We start from the raw sequence: 15,373 nt of genomic DNA on the forward strand, positions 1-15,373 counted from the left end.
ACCACAAAGGTCAAAGAAGACTCAAGAGAAAAGAAAAACTCTTTTGAACTAAATGAAAATACAACTTATCAAAATTTGTGGGATACAGCAAAAGCAATAGTTAGAGGGAAATTTATAGCACTAAAAACACATATTAAAAAGAAGAAAGTGCTAAAATCAATAACCTAAGTAAGCATCTACTTTAGGAAATTGAGAAAGAAAAAAATTAACCCTAAAGCAAGAAGAAAAGAAATAATATAGATTAGAGCAGAAATCAGTGAAATTAAGGACAGGAAAACAGGGCTTCCCTGGGGGCACAGTGATTGAGAGTCTGCCTGCTGATGCAGGGGACGTGGGTCCGTGCCCCAGTCTGGGAAGATTCCACATGCTGCAGAGCAGCTGGGCCCGTGAGCCATGGCCGCTGAGCCTGCGCGTCTGGAGCCTGTGCTCCGCAATGGGAGAGGCCACAACAGTGAGAGGCCCGTGTACCGAAAAAAAAAAAAAGACAGGAAAACAATAGAGAAGATGAATGAACCAAAAGTTGGTTCTTTGAAGAGATGAAAAATATTGATAAATCTCTCCAGTCTAACCAAGAAAAAAATGAGAAGGCAATAAATTATCAATATTAGATACAAAAGGGGAAACATCACTACTAATACAATGGACATTAAAGGGACAATAAAGGAATACTATAAACAATTCAGTGCTCCCACCCCCAATTTCATAACTTAGATGAAATAAACAAATCCCTTGAAGTACACAAACTACCAAAATTTACACGGAGAAATTGATTATCCGCATAGGCATATGTATTTCAAAGAAATTGAATCCATAATTAATATCCTTCCAAAAAAAAAGCACCAGGCCCAGATGGTTTCACTTGTGAATTCTACCAAATATTTAAGGATGAAATGATACCAATTTTCCATAATCTCTTCCAAAAAATAGAGGCAGAGGAAATGCTTCTGAACTCATTCTATGAGGCCAGCATTACTCTAATAACAAAACCAGATAAACCCATTATAAGAAGGGAAAACTACAGACTATTATCTCTCATGAAAGTAGATACAAAATTCCCCAAAATAATACTGCACAACGTATAAAAGTATTTTAACACTATGACCAATGGAGATTTACTGTAGTTGTGTAAATGTATTTATATACTAAAAAATCAATCAATTCAATAATATACCACATTAAGAAACTAAATAAGAAAAATCATATTATTATATAAATTGATAGATTAAAAAATTGGATAAAATTCAATACTCATTCATGATAAAAATTCTCAGCAAACTTGAGATATAAGGGAACTTCCTAAACTTGATAAAGAACAACTACAAAATACCTATAGCTAATATCATACTTAATGGTGATAAACTGGACATTCTTCCCCTAAGATTGGGAACAAAGCAAGGATACCCTATCTTATTTCTGCTATTTAACATCACATTGGAAGGCCTAATCAGTGCAAAAAGACAAGAAAATCAAGTAACTGTTATATGTATTTAGAAGGAAGAGGAAATAAAACTGTTTACAGATTACATGATTGTCTGTGTAGAAAATTCCAAAGAGTAAAAAAACCAAAGAAACTCCTGGATGTAAAAGTGAGTATTGAAATTCAAAACTAGAGGAGGAACCAAGATGGCAGAGTAGAAGGATGTGCTGTAAAAATAAAATACAGTGTGTGTGTGTGTGTGTGTGTGTGTGTGTGTGTGTGTGAAAAAATAAATAAATAAAATTCAAAACTAAAAAAAAAATAAATAAAAGTGAGTATTTATTTTAGAGATTAATCCCTTGTTGGTTGCTTTGTTTACAAATATTTTCTCCCATTCTGAGGGCTGTCTTTTTGTTTTCTTTATGGTTTCCTTTGCTGTGCAAAAGCTTTTAAGTTTCATTAGGTCCCATTTGTTTATTTTTGTTTTTATTTTCATTACTCTAGGAGGTGGATCAAAAAAGATCTTGCTGTGATTTATGTCAAAGAGTGTTCTGCCTATGTTTTTTTATAGTGTCTGGCCTTACATTTAATTCATTTTGAGTTTATTTTTGTGTATGGTGTTAGGGAGTGTTCTAATTTCATTCTTTTACATGTAGCTGTCCAGTTTTCCCAGCACCACTTATTGAAGAGGCTGTCTTTGCTCCACTGTATATTCTCCCCTCCTTTGTCATAGATTAGGTGATCATAGGTGCATGGGTTTATCTCTGGGCTTTCTATCCTGTTCCATTGATCTATATATCTGTTTTTATCCCAGTACCATACTGTAGCTTTGTAGCATAGTCTGAAGTCAGGGAGCCTGATTCTTCCAGCTCTGTTTTTCTTTGTCAAGACTGTTCTGGGAGAGAGAAGCCAAGATGGCAGTGGAGTAGGAAGATGTGGAGTTCATCTCTCTCCACAAATGCATCAAGAATACATCTACAGATGGAATAATTCTCAAAGAACACTAGCTGAACACCAGAAGAAGACCTTGGACACTGAAAGGACAAGAAAGATCCCCACATAACCAGACAGGATGAAAGAAAGAAGGGAAAAAGAAGAGGAGAGCAAGCGGGATGGGATCTGCGCACCTGAGTGGGAGCTGAAGCAAAGGAGAGGTTCCCACATCTGGGGAAGACCCCTCACCAACAGGGAAATCAGTTGGGACAGAAAGGGAGCATTTGAGGCTGTCAGAGGAGGGTGAAACGGCCGGTCTGGGGGCAGACAGGACAGAGTGAGACCTACACAGATAGTCTGTGCCACAGCCCTGTGTGCCACAGCCCTGTGCACCCCAGACTGGGACGTGTGTATGCCAGTGCACATGGGCTGAGAGCTGGAACATTGGTATTGGAGAGAAAACCCAGGGAGAGGACTGCTGTTGGCTCTGAGGAGACAGCCTGGGGGAATGGGAGGGAGGAAATCCGCAAATGGGAATGCATGTGGAGGGAACCCACACTGCCATAGAAGCAAGGCACCACTGTTCAGTGATGTGCAGGGGGTGGAGCCACTATTGCAGCCTCTCTCTCCCCATGCACCGGCCCCCTGCCCTGCCAGGCACTAGGAAATGACCCCACCAGGGCTGACCTTCTCATGCTTGCCACCAGGCACTAGGAAAAGCCCCCACTAGGGCTGGCCTTCTTGCCAGCCACCAGGTGCTAGGAAAGGCTCCCACTAGGGCCAAATCTCTTGCACTCATGGCCACTGACTTTCCCGTGCACCTGTCTCCACTGGGGTCCCCACAACCCAGCCAACCATGCCACCTCCACACCCTGTCCTCACTGGGGAAGACCTAAGTGCTCCAGGGCAGCCTCAGGAACAGGCTCCTGTAGGTGGCCCACACACAGAGGTGGGGCTAAGACCACAGCTGAGCCCCAGGGGCTGGGCTACTAAGGAAGAGGAACGAAAATCTTTCTGTGCAGCTGCACAAACCACAGATTAAATCCCCACGATCAGCTTGGTAAACCCTGCATCTATGGAATATCTGAATGGATGAGTGTTCCCACAACTGAAACTGGTCTAGCTCTAGCAAGTGTGGACTTTGGGGACTAGTAGATGTGGGAGTTGAGCCAGGTCAGAATCTGAGTTGCCCCCACAGTGCACACAGAGGGACCAGAGACCTACCTACAGGTTTTGGAGGGCCTCCTGGGGAGGCAGAGTTTGGCTGTGACTCACAGTGGGGGCAAGGACCCTGACAGCTGAGACCCAAGGAAAATATAATTATTACTAGTTTTTATGTTTTGTTCTGTTTTTATTTTTATTGCATTTTTGAATTTTAAAATATTTTTTTATATAGTTCTACCTCTACATTACTTTTTTTGTTTTTCTGTGTTTTCCTCCTTGTTTTTTCTCTTTCCTTTGTTCTTTTTTTGTATTTACCTTTTTTCCCCCTTGTTCTATTTCTTCCTATCTTCTTTATCTTTTTTTAATCATTTTTGTGTGCTTCTTCTCTTCGCTTTTTCCTTCAGTTTGCATTCTGCTTTGTTTTGTTTTATATTTCTGTTTCTGATAGTTTTTATTTTTTTATTTTTTTGCGGTATGCGGGCCTCTCACTCTTGTGGCCTCTCCCATTGCGGAGCACAGGCTCTGGACGCGCAGGCTCAGCAGCCATGGCTCACAGGCCTAGCCGCTCCGCGGCATGTGGGATCTTCCCGGACCGGGGCATGAACCCGTATCCCCTGCATTGGCAGGCGGACTCTCAACCACTGCGCCACCAGGGAAGCCCGATAGTTTTGATATTAATTGTTTGATTTCATTTTGGGATTCCCTGTCTGGTTGTTCTCTTGCTTTTTATTTTTTCTGTTTTTGTTTCTAATTTTGTATGTGTGTGTGTTTCTTTGTTTTTGTCTGTTTGGTTTTGCTTTTACCATTTGTCTGGGGTTTTGTTTGTCTGTTTGCTTGTTTGTTTTTAATTGTTGCTCTTGCTGTTAGCTTCTTTTTGTATTTGCTATTTCTCTTGGGTTTTGTTTGTTTTCATTTGTTTTCTTCCCGCCCATTTTTTCTTTCTTTTTTCTTTTCTTTCTTCTCCTCTTTTTTTGCTGAACTGTGTGGCTTGTGGGGTCTTGGTTCTAAAGCCAGGGTTTGGGCCTGAGCCTCTGGGGTGGGAGTGCCGAGTCCAGGAAGCTGGAACACCAGAGAATTCCTGGCCCCAGGGAATATTAATTGGTAAGAGCTCTTACATAGGTCTCCATCTCAACTCCAACACCGGGCTCCATGCAGCTGCCTGAAGGCTCCAGTCCTGAACACCAAATGCCAAACAACAAGCAAGACAGGAACACAAACCCACCCATCAGCAGACAGGCTGCTTAAAGTCATACTAAGCCCACAGACACCCCAAAACACACCACCTGATGTAGCCCTGCCCATCAGAGGGAAAAGATCCAGCTCCACTCACCAGAAGGCAGGCACCAGTTCCTCCCACCAGGAAGCTTACATAAGCCACTGGACTAACCTCACCCAGTGGGGGCAGACACCAGAAGCAAGATGAAACACAACCCTGCAGCCTGTGGAAAGGAGACCTCAAACACAGTGAGTTAGACAAAATGAGAAAACAGAGAAATATGCTGCAGACAAAGGAGCAAGGTAATAACCCACAAGACCAAACAAATGAAGAGACAATAGGCAATCTACCTGAAGAAGAATTCAGAGTAATGAGAGTAAAGATGATCCAAAATCTCGGAAACAGAATGGAGAAAATACAGGAAACATTTAACAAGGACCTAGAAGAACTAAAGAACAAAAAATAGTGATGAACAACACAATAACTGAAATGAAAAACACACTAGAAGGAATCAATAGCAGAATAACTGAGGGAGAAGAACAGCTAAGTGAGCTGGAACATAGAATGGTGAAAATAACGGCCATGGAGCAGAATAAAGAAAAATGAAAAGAATTGAGGACAGTCTCAGAGACCTCTGGGACAACAGTAAACACACCAACATTCGAATCATAGGGGTCCCAGAAGAAGAAGACAAAAATAAAGGGACTGAGAAAATATTGGAAGAGATTATAGTTGAAAACTTCCCTAATATGGGAAAGGAAATAGTCAATCAAGTCCAGGAAGCACAGAGAGTCCCATACAGGATAAATCCAAGGAGAAACACACCAAGACACATATTAATCAAACTGTCAAAAATTAAATACAAAGAAAAAATATTAAAAGCAGCAAGGGAAAAGCAACAAATAACATACAAGGGAATCCCCACAAGGTTATCAGCTGATCCTTCAGCAGAAACTCTGCAGGCCGGAAGGGAGTGGCAGGATATCACTTTAAATAGTGATGAAAGGGAAAAACCTACAACCAAGATTACTCTAGCCAGCAAGGCTCTTATCCAGATTTGACAGAGAAAACAAAAGCTTTACAGACAAGCAAAAGCTAAGAGAATGCAGCACCACCAGACAAGCTTTGCAACAAATGCTAAAGGAACTTCTCTGGGCAGGAAACACAAGAGAAGAAAAGACCTACAAAAACAAACCCAAAACAATTAAGAAAATGGTAATAGCAACATACATATCGATAATTACCTTAAATGTAAATGGATTAAATGCTCCAACCAAAAGACACAGACTGGCTGAATGGATACTAAAAAAAAAAGACCCGTATATATGTTATCTCCAAGAGACCCACTTCTGACGTAGGGACACATACAGATTAAAAGTGAGGAGATGGAAAAAAATATCCCATTCAAATAGAAAAGAAAAGAAAGTTGGAGTAGCGATACTCATATCAGACAAAATAGACTTTAAAATAAAGACTGTCACAAGAGACAAGGAAGGACAATACATAATGATTAAGGGATCAATCCCAGAAGAAGATATAGAAATTGTAAATATTTATGCACCCAACATACAAGCACCTCAATACATAAGGCAAATGCTAACAGCCATAAAAGGGGAAACTGACAGTAACACAATAATAGTGGGGGACTCTAACAAGCCACTTACACCAACAGAGAGATCATCCAGACAGAAAATTAATAAGGAAATGCAAGCCTTAAACGACACATTAGACCGGAGAGACTTAATTGATACTTACAGGGCATTCCAAAAGCAGAATACACTTTCTTCTCAAGTGCACATGGAACATTCTCCAGGACAGATCACATCTTGTGTCACAAATCAAGCCTTGGTAAATTTAGGAAAATTGAAATTGTATCAAACATCTTTTCTGAACAAAACACTATGAGATTAGAAATCAATTACAGGGCAAAAACCCTGTAAAAAACATAAACACGCGGAGGCTAAACAATATGCTACTAAATAAGCAAGAGATAACTGAAGAAATCAAAGAGGAAATAAAAAAATACCTAGAGACAAATGACAATGAAAACACGACGACCCCAAACCTATTAGATGCACCAAAAGAGGGAAGCTTATAGCAACACAATCCTACCTCAAGAAACAACAAACATCTCAAATAAACAACCTAAACTTATACCTAAAGCAACTAGAGAAAGAAGAACAAACAAAACCCAAAGTTAGTAGAAGGAAAGAAATCAGAAAGATCAGAGAAGAACTAAATGAAAAAGAAATGAATGAAACAATAGCAAAGATCAATGAAACCAAAAGCTGGTTATTTGAGAGGATAAACAAAACTGATATACCTTTAGCCAGACTCATCAACAAAAAAAGGGAGAGGACTCAAATCAATAAAATTTAGAAATGAAAAAGGAGAAGTTACAACTGAAACTGCAGAAATTCAAAGGATCATAAGAGACTACTACAAGCAACTATATGCCAATAAAATGAACAGTCTGGAAGAAATGGACAAATTTTTAGAAATGTACAAACTGCCAAGACTGAATCAGGAAGAAATAGAAAATATGAACAGACCAGTCACAAGTAATGAAATTGGAACTGTGATTAAAGTCTTCCAACAAAAGTCCAGGACCAGATGGCTTCACAAGTGAATTCTATCAAACATTTAGAGAAGAGCTAATACCTATCCTTCTCAAACTCTTCAAAAAATTGCAGAGGGAGGAACACTCCCTAACTCATCCTATGAGGCCACCATCACTCTGATACCAAAACCAAAGATATCACAAAAAAAGAAAATTACAGGCCAATATCACTGATGAACACAGACGCAAAACTCCTCAACAAAATACTAGCAAACTGAATCCAACAACATACTAAAAGGATCATACACCATGATCAAGTGGGACTTATCTCAGGGATGCAAGGATTCTTCAATATATGCAAATCAATCAATGTGGTACATCATATTAACAAACTGAAGAATAAAAACCATATGATCATCTCAATAGATGCAGAAAAAACTTTCGACAAAATTCAACACCCATTTATGACAAAAAATCTCTAAATAGTGGGCATAGAGGGAACCTACCTTAACAAAGGCCATATATGACAAACACAGAGCAAATGTTATTCTCAATGGTGAAAAACTGAAAGCATTTCCTCTAAAATCAGGAACAAGACAAGGTTGCCCACTCTCGCCACTATTATTCAACATAGTTTTGGAAGTTTTAGCCACAGAAATGAAAGAAGAAAAAGAAATAAATAGAATCCAAACCGGCAAAGAAGAATTAAAACTGTCACTGTTTGCAGATGACATGATACTATACCTAGAAATTCCTAAAGATTCCACCAGAAAACTACAAGAACTAATCAATGAATTTAGTAAAGTCACAGGATACAAATTTAATACACAGAAATCTCTTGCATTCCTATACACTGAAAAAGAAAGATCAGAAAGAGAAGCTAAGGCAACAATCCCATTTACCATTGCAAAAAGAATAAAATACCAAGCAATAAACCTACCTAAGGAGGCAAAAGACCTTTACGCAGAAAACTATAAGATACTGATGAAAGAAATCAAAGACAACACAAACAGATGGAGAGATATACGATGTTCTTGGACTGGAAGAATCAACATTGTGAAAATGACTCTACTATCCAAAGCAATCTACAGATTCAATGCAATCCCTATCAAATTACCACTGGCATTCTTCACAGAACTAGAACAAAAAATTTCACAATTTGTATGGAAACACAAAAGACCCCGAATAGCCAAAGCAATCTTGAGAATGAAAAACGGAGCTGCAGGAATCAGGCTCCCTGACTTTCGACTATACTACAAAGCTACAGTAATCAAGACAGCACGGTACTGGCACAAAAACAGAAATATAGATCAATGGAACAGGATAGAAAGCCCAGAGATAAACCCACACACCTATGGTCACCTAATCTATGATAAAGGAGGCCAGAATATACAAAGGAGCAAAGACAGCCTCTTCAATAAGTGGTGCTGGGAAAACTGGACAGCTACATGTAAAAGAATGAAATTAGAACACTTCCTAACACCATATACAAAAATAAACTCAAAATGAATTAAAGACCTATATGTAAGGCCAGACACTGTACAACTCTTATAGGAAAACATAGGCAGAACAGTATTTGACACAAATCACAGCAACAGCAACATCTTTTTTGACCCACCTCCTAGGGTAATGAAAATTCAGACAAAAATAAACAAATGGGACCTAATGAAACTTACAAGCTTCTGTACAGCAAGGGAAACCATAAACAAGATGAAAAGACAACCCTCAGAATGGGAGAAAAGTTTTGCAAACGAAGCAACTGACAAAGGATTAATCTCCACAAGCACCTCATACAGCTCAATACCAAAAAAACAAACAACCCAATCAAAAAATGGATAGAAGATCTAAATAGACATTTTTTTCAAGGAAGACATACAGATGGCCAACAAACACATGAAAGGATGCTCAACATCACTAATTATTGGAGAAATGCAAATCAAAACTATAATAAGGTATCATCTCATATCGGTCAGAATGGCCATCATCAAAAAATCTACAAACAAGGGCTTCCCTGGTGGCACAGTCGTTGAGAGTCCACCTGCCGATGCAGGGGATACGGGTTTGTGCCCTGGTCTGGGAGGATCCCACATGCCGCGGAGCGGCAGGGCCCATAAGCCATGGCTGCTGAGCCTGTGCGCCTGGAGCCTGTGCTCTGCAACAAGAGAGGCCACAACAGTGAGAGGCCCGCGTACCGCAAAAAAAAAAAAAAAAAATCTACAAGCGATATACGCTGGAGAGGGTGTGGAGAAAAGGGAACCCTCTTCCACTGTTGGATGGAATGTAAATTGATATAGCCACTATGGAAAACAATATGGAGGTTCCTTAAAAACCTAAAAATAGAACTACCATATAACCCAACAATCCCACTACTGGGCATGTACCCAGAGAAAACTGTAATCAAAAAAACACAGGCACCCCAATGTTCATAGAAGCATTATTTACAATAGCCAGGACATGGAAGCAACCTAAATGTCCATCAACAGAGGAATGGAATAAAGAAGATGTGGTACACATATACAATGGAATATTAGTCAGCCATAAAAAGGAATAAAATTGGGTCATTTGTAGAGATGTGGATGGATCTAGATAGTGTCATACAGAGTGAAGTAAGTCAGAAAGGGAAAAGCAAATATCACATAATAACGTATATATGTGGAATCTAGAAAAATGGTATAGATGATCTTATTTGCAAAGGAGAAATAGAGACACAGACGTAGGGAACAAATATATGGATACCAAGGGGAAAGGGGTGGGGTGGGAGGAATTGGGAGACTGGGATTGACACATATACATTATTGATACTACGTAAAAATAGACAACTAATGGGAACCTACTGTATAGCACAGAGAACTCTACCTAATGCACTGTGGTAACTTAAATTGGAGGGAAGTCCAAAAGTGAGGGGATATCTGTATGTGTATGGCTGATTAACTTTTCTGTGCAATGGAGGCTAACACAACACTGTAAAGCAGCCGTACTCCAATAAAAATTTTAAAAAAACCAAAAAACTGACCCCAGAAAGTAACCTTTCTCCTGAAACATGACTGAAGCATTGTCATTGAGGCTGATTTTCCTCCCAAATTGTATATTAAGCAGACTGCATTTGATTCAGCCACTGTTGAACTGACATTTAACGTCTTGAGCATTTGCATGATCCCCTGTTAAAGAGTTAAAGGCTTGTCAAAATGATTGTGTAACTGCTTGGCCTTTTAAAAGAGGATCAAATGCGAATTGAGAGAGTGGTGTGAACATATATACACTACCAAATGTAAAATAGATAGCTAGTGGGAAGCAGCCACATAGCATATGGAGATCACCTCGGTGCTTTGTGACCACCTAGAGAAGTGGGATAGGGAGAGTGGGAGGAAGACACAAGAGGGAGGGGACATGGGGATATATGTATACATAGAGCTGATTCACTCTGTGATATAGCAGAAACTAACACAACATTGTAAAGCAGTTATACTCCAATAAAGATGTTCAAAAAAAGAATAAAAAGGATCAAATGAATAAGAACATCTTTTTCTGGGCTAAAAAAACCCCAAAACCTAAAAATAGAACCACCATGTGACCTAGCAATTCCACTCCTGGGCATATATCCAGAAAAGACCATAATTCAAAAACACACATGCACCCCAGTGTTCATTGCAGGACCGTTTACAATAGCCAGGTCATGGAAACAACCTAAATGTCCATCAACAGAGGAATGGAATAAAGAAGATGTGGTACATATATACAATGGAATATTACTCAGCCATAAAAAGGGACGAAATTGGGTCATTTGTAGACACGTGGATGGATCTATAGACTGTCATACACAGTGAAGTAAGTCAGAAAGAGAAAAACAAATATTGCATATTAACGCATATATGTGGAATCTAGAAAAATGGTACAGATGAACTGGTTTGCAAGGCAGAAATCGAGACACAGATGTAGAGAACAAACGTATGGACACCAAGGAGGGAAAGCGGGGGGGGGAGGGGGGAGGCGGTGGTAGTGGTGGGATGAATTGGGAGATTCGAATTGACGTATATACACTAATACGTATAAAATAGATAACTAATAAGAACATGCTGTATAGAAATAAATTAATAAAATTAAAAACAAAAGACACATGCACCCCAATGTTCACTGCAGCACCATTTACAATAGCCAGGACATGGAAACATCCTAAATGTCCATCGACAGAAGAATGGATAAAGAAGATGAGGTACACATATACAATGGAATATTACTCAGCCATAAAAATGAATAAAATTGTGTCATTTGTAGAGACCTGGATGGACCTAGAGACTGTCATACAGAGTGAAGTAAGTCAGAAAGAGAAAAACAAATACAGTATGCTAACACATATATATGGTATCTAAAAAAAAAAGTTTCTGAAGGACCTAGGGGCAGGACAGGAATAAAGACGCAGAGGTAGAGAATGGACTTGACGACACGGGGAGGGGGAAGTGTAAGCTGGGACGAAGTGAGAGAGTGACATGGACATATATACGCTACCAAATGTAAAACAGATAGCTAGTGGGAAGCAGCCGCATAGCACAGGGAGATCAGCTCGGTGCTTTGTGACCACCTAGAGGGGTGGGACAGGGAGGGTGGGAGGGAGACGCAAGAGGGAGGGGATATGGGGATATATGTATATGTATAGCTGATTCACTTTGTTATAAAGCAGAAACTAACACCATTGTAAAGCAATTACAGGGCTTCCCTGGTGGCGCAGTGGTTGAGAGTCCGCCTGCCGATGCAGGGGACATGGGTTCGTGCCCCGGTCCGGGAAGATCCCACAGGCCACGGAGTGCCTAGGCCCGTGAGCCATGGCTGCTGGGCCTGCGCATCCGGAGCCTGTGCTCCGCAATGGGGAGGCCACAACAGTGAGAGGCCCGCATAACGCAAAAAAAAAAAAAAAAGCAATTATACTCCAATAAAGATGTTAAAAATAAAAGACTTATTATAAAGCTACAGTAATCAAAACAGCATGGTATTGGCAAAATAATAAAGAGATAGATAAATGGAACAGAATTGAGACCCCAGAAATACACCCGTACAAATATAGTCAACTGTTCTTTGACAAAGCATTAAAGGCAATTCAATGAAGAAAGGATAGTCTTTTTAACAAATAGTGACGGAATAACTGGGCATCCATATGCGTAATGAAAATATGCATTTTGATGCATAATGATGATCATAGTAATAATAATATAATGAATCATCTAATCACAGACCCAACTTTCACAAAAATTAAATCAAATTGGATCATAGAGTTGAATATAAAACAGAAAACTATATAACATCTAGAAGGAAATATAGGAGAAAATCTAAGTGATCTTGGGTTTGTTGATACTTTTTTAGCTACAACATAAAACACAATCTATAAAAGAAAAGTTGATAATTACAAAATTAATTTGAAAGCTTATGTCTACACAAAAATGGGCATTTGGACGTTTATAGCAGCCTTATTCATACCTGTCAAAAAAAACTGGAAATAATCAGGATGTGTTTCAACAGGTGAATGGTTAAACAGACCTTGAGACCTCAAGATAATAAAATATTATCCAATGATAGAAATATATGAGCTATCAAACCATGAAAAGACGAATCTTAAATGCATACTGAAATCTAAAAGGAGCCAAGTTTATTCCAATCCTATATAATTCCCAAGTCTGAAATGGGCAGAACTATGGAGATATTAAACTTTCCAATGCTTTTCGGGGTTGAATAGATAAATCACAGGGGATTTTTTTTTTTTTAGGGAAGTGAAACTATTCTGTATGATATTATAATAGTGGATATGTGACACACGATTCATCAAAATCCACAGAAATTTGCAGCACAGAGTCAACCTTAACGTATCCAAATTAAAAACAAAATCATTTAGGAGGTCAAAGAATCCCAGGAGAGAATGCATAATGTGACAAGATAATCTAACAGCATTACAAATGTGTGAAACAACTTCACTGAAGGTGGGTGGAGGGGACTGTAGTGACCTGAGTAACTCTGGAAATGAGTAGAATCTATAAGATTAAAGGCATGGGAACATATGTATATATATAACTGATTCACTTTGTTATAAAGCAGAAACTAACACACAATTGTAAAGCAATTATACTCCAATAAAGATGTAAAAATAAATAAATAAATAAAATAAAAAAAGATTAAAGGCAAAAGAAACCATACATACTCACTCCACTTTATCAACGTTTTGATAAAGATTTTTTACTATGGAGGTGTAGGTTAAGAATTCTGATACCACTATACATCTATACTGGAATTGAACAATGAAGTAAATAGACAGCAGATGGTGGGAGCCAGGTTTCTCAATGTTGGAGTGGGAGTTTACAGTTAAGCAAGAGGAGGAGGTTAGAATGATTTTTCTTCTGGTATTTGATTAGAGCTGGGGACATCAGTATAGACTTTTGTGCAGGTTAATATAGAGACAGATGGTTACGCATAGAAATAACTATAGATATATGTGTATGCCCAGATTAGGGATACACATATATTCCCTTACTCTATCAGTTGAGAGAACATAGGAGCAATGATACCTCAGTAGCAAAGAGCACACCTAGCACCCAGCTCGTGGTTTCTAATACCATTCTCCAATAAATGGAACCAGGGCTCCTTAGAGAAAGGACTTGGGCAGGCAAAATAGAAGATGAGGCTGGAGCATCTTACAGTTCCAGAAAGTAAGCAAGTACTCAAAGAAAAAGGTACCCATAATGATTTGGATATTTGGATATGTCAAAGGGACATAGGAGCCAAAGCGTCCTTTTCAAAAGGACATTTGAAACAGCTTCAAATGGCCAAAGCTGAAACAATTTGAACAAATATATAAATCAATAAATATGTAAATACTGGATTAGAATCCAAAATATAATATAGATACCCACAAGTTCAATATATATATTGAATAGCTAACTAACTAAATGGAGGAGAAAAGACAAATCTCCCATGCAGAAGAATTCCAAATAATTTATGTAAATATTCCATCCTCAATTAATGGAGCATTACTCCCCACTCCTTAAGTGTGGGCTGCACACGATGACTTCCTTCCAAAAATCATAGTACAGGAAACAGAAAGCAAATACTACCTCAGTCAAGGGATCAAGGTCAGCATCAACAACGATGTCATATTGATAGTATATTGTAGCCATGATACTATGTGATGAAAATAACTGTTTACCTTCGTGATCCTCCTTCCAAAAACCTGTAACCCCAGACTAATCTTAAGAAAACATCAGAAAAATCCCAGTTGAGGAACATTATATATATCTAATATCTAATCAGTAGTTCTCAAAATTTTCAAGGTCATAAGAAAGAAGGGCATCTGAGGAACTGTCACATCTTAGAGGAACCCAAAGAGACATGATGACTAAATGTAATGTGGTATCCTAGATGGGATCCTGGAGCTGAAAAAGGACCTTAGATACAAAGTAAAGAAGTCTGAATGAAGTATGGACTTTAGCTAATAATAATGGGTCAATATTGGTTAATTAATTGTAACAAATGTACCATATAATGTAATATATTAATAATAGGGGAAACTGGGTGTAGTGTATACAGGGACTTTCTGTACTCCCTTCGTAATTTTTCTGTAAATCTATAATCTTTCTAAAATAACAAGTTAAAAAAAATCCTTTGCTGACCCAACTTTAAGTGAAAGAAAAATGAAAGTGATTGGTTTGCACATTGTTTTACGGGAGGATAAAAAAAAATGAATTTGTTAAAGGAGGATAACAAGATGGTTTCAGATTGTCCCCATCAACTGGAGAGTCTGTTTAAACCCTGATTCCCCTCCATGCAAAATTAACTATCTTTCGGCGTGGGAAGACAGCATATTGCATGGCATAGGAAATTGGAAAGAAATATATAAAGTATTGTGATGTTCAATGTAAAACAGTTACTTGCAAATATTTCACAGGGATTCATTACATATGTCCTTTACTTTAAAAACTGCAATTTAAATTCCCAGTTTTGTTATATTTAAAGAAGAGAAGTATTTGTTTATAGAAGTGAATTCTTATCAAGAAATGGATGCAGGGGAAGCGGGTTCTTGCCCCGGTCTGGAAGGATCCCGCGTGCC

Source organism: Monodon monoceros, unplaced genomic scaffold (genome assembly GCF_005190385.1).
Source record: "Monodon monoceros isolate NGI ecotype Baffin Bay Population unplaced genomic scaffold, NGI_Narwhal_1 Super_Scaffold_22, whole genome shotgun sequence".
Lineage (NCBI taxonomy): Eukaryota > Metazoa > Chordata > Mammalia > Artiodactyla > Monodontidae > Monodon > Monodon monoceros.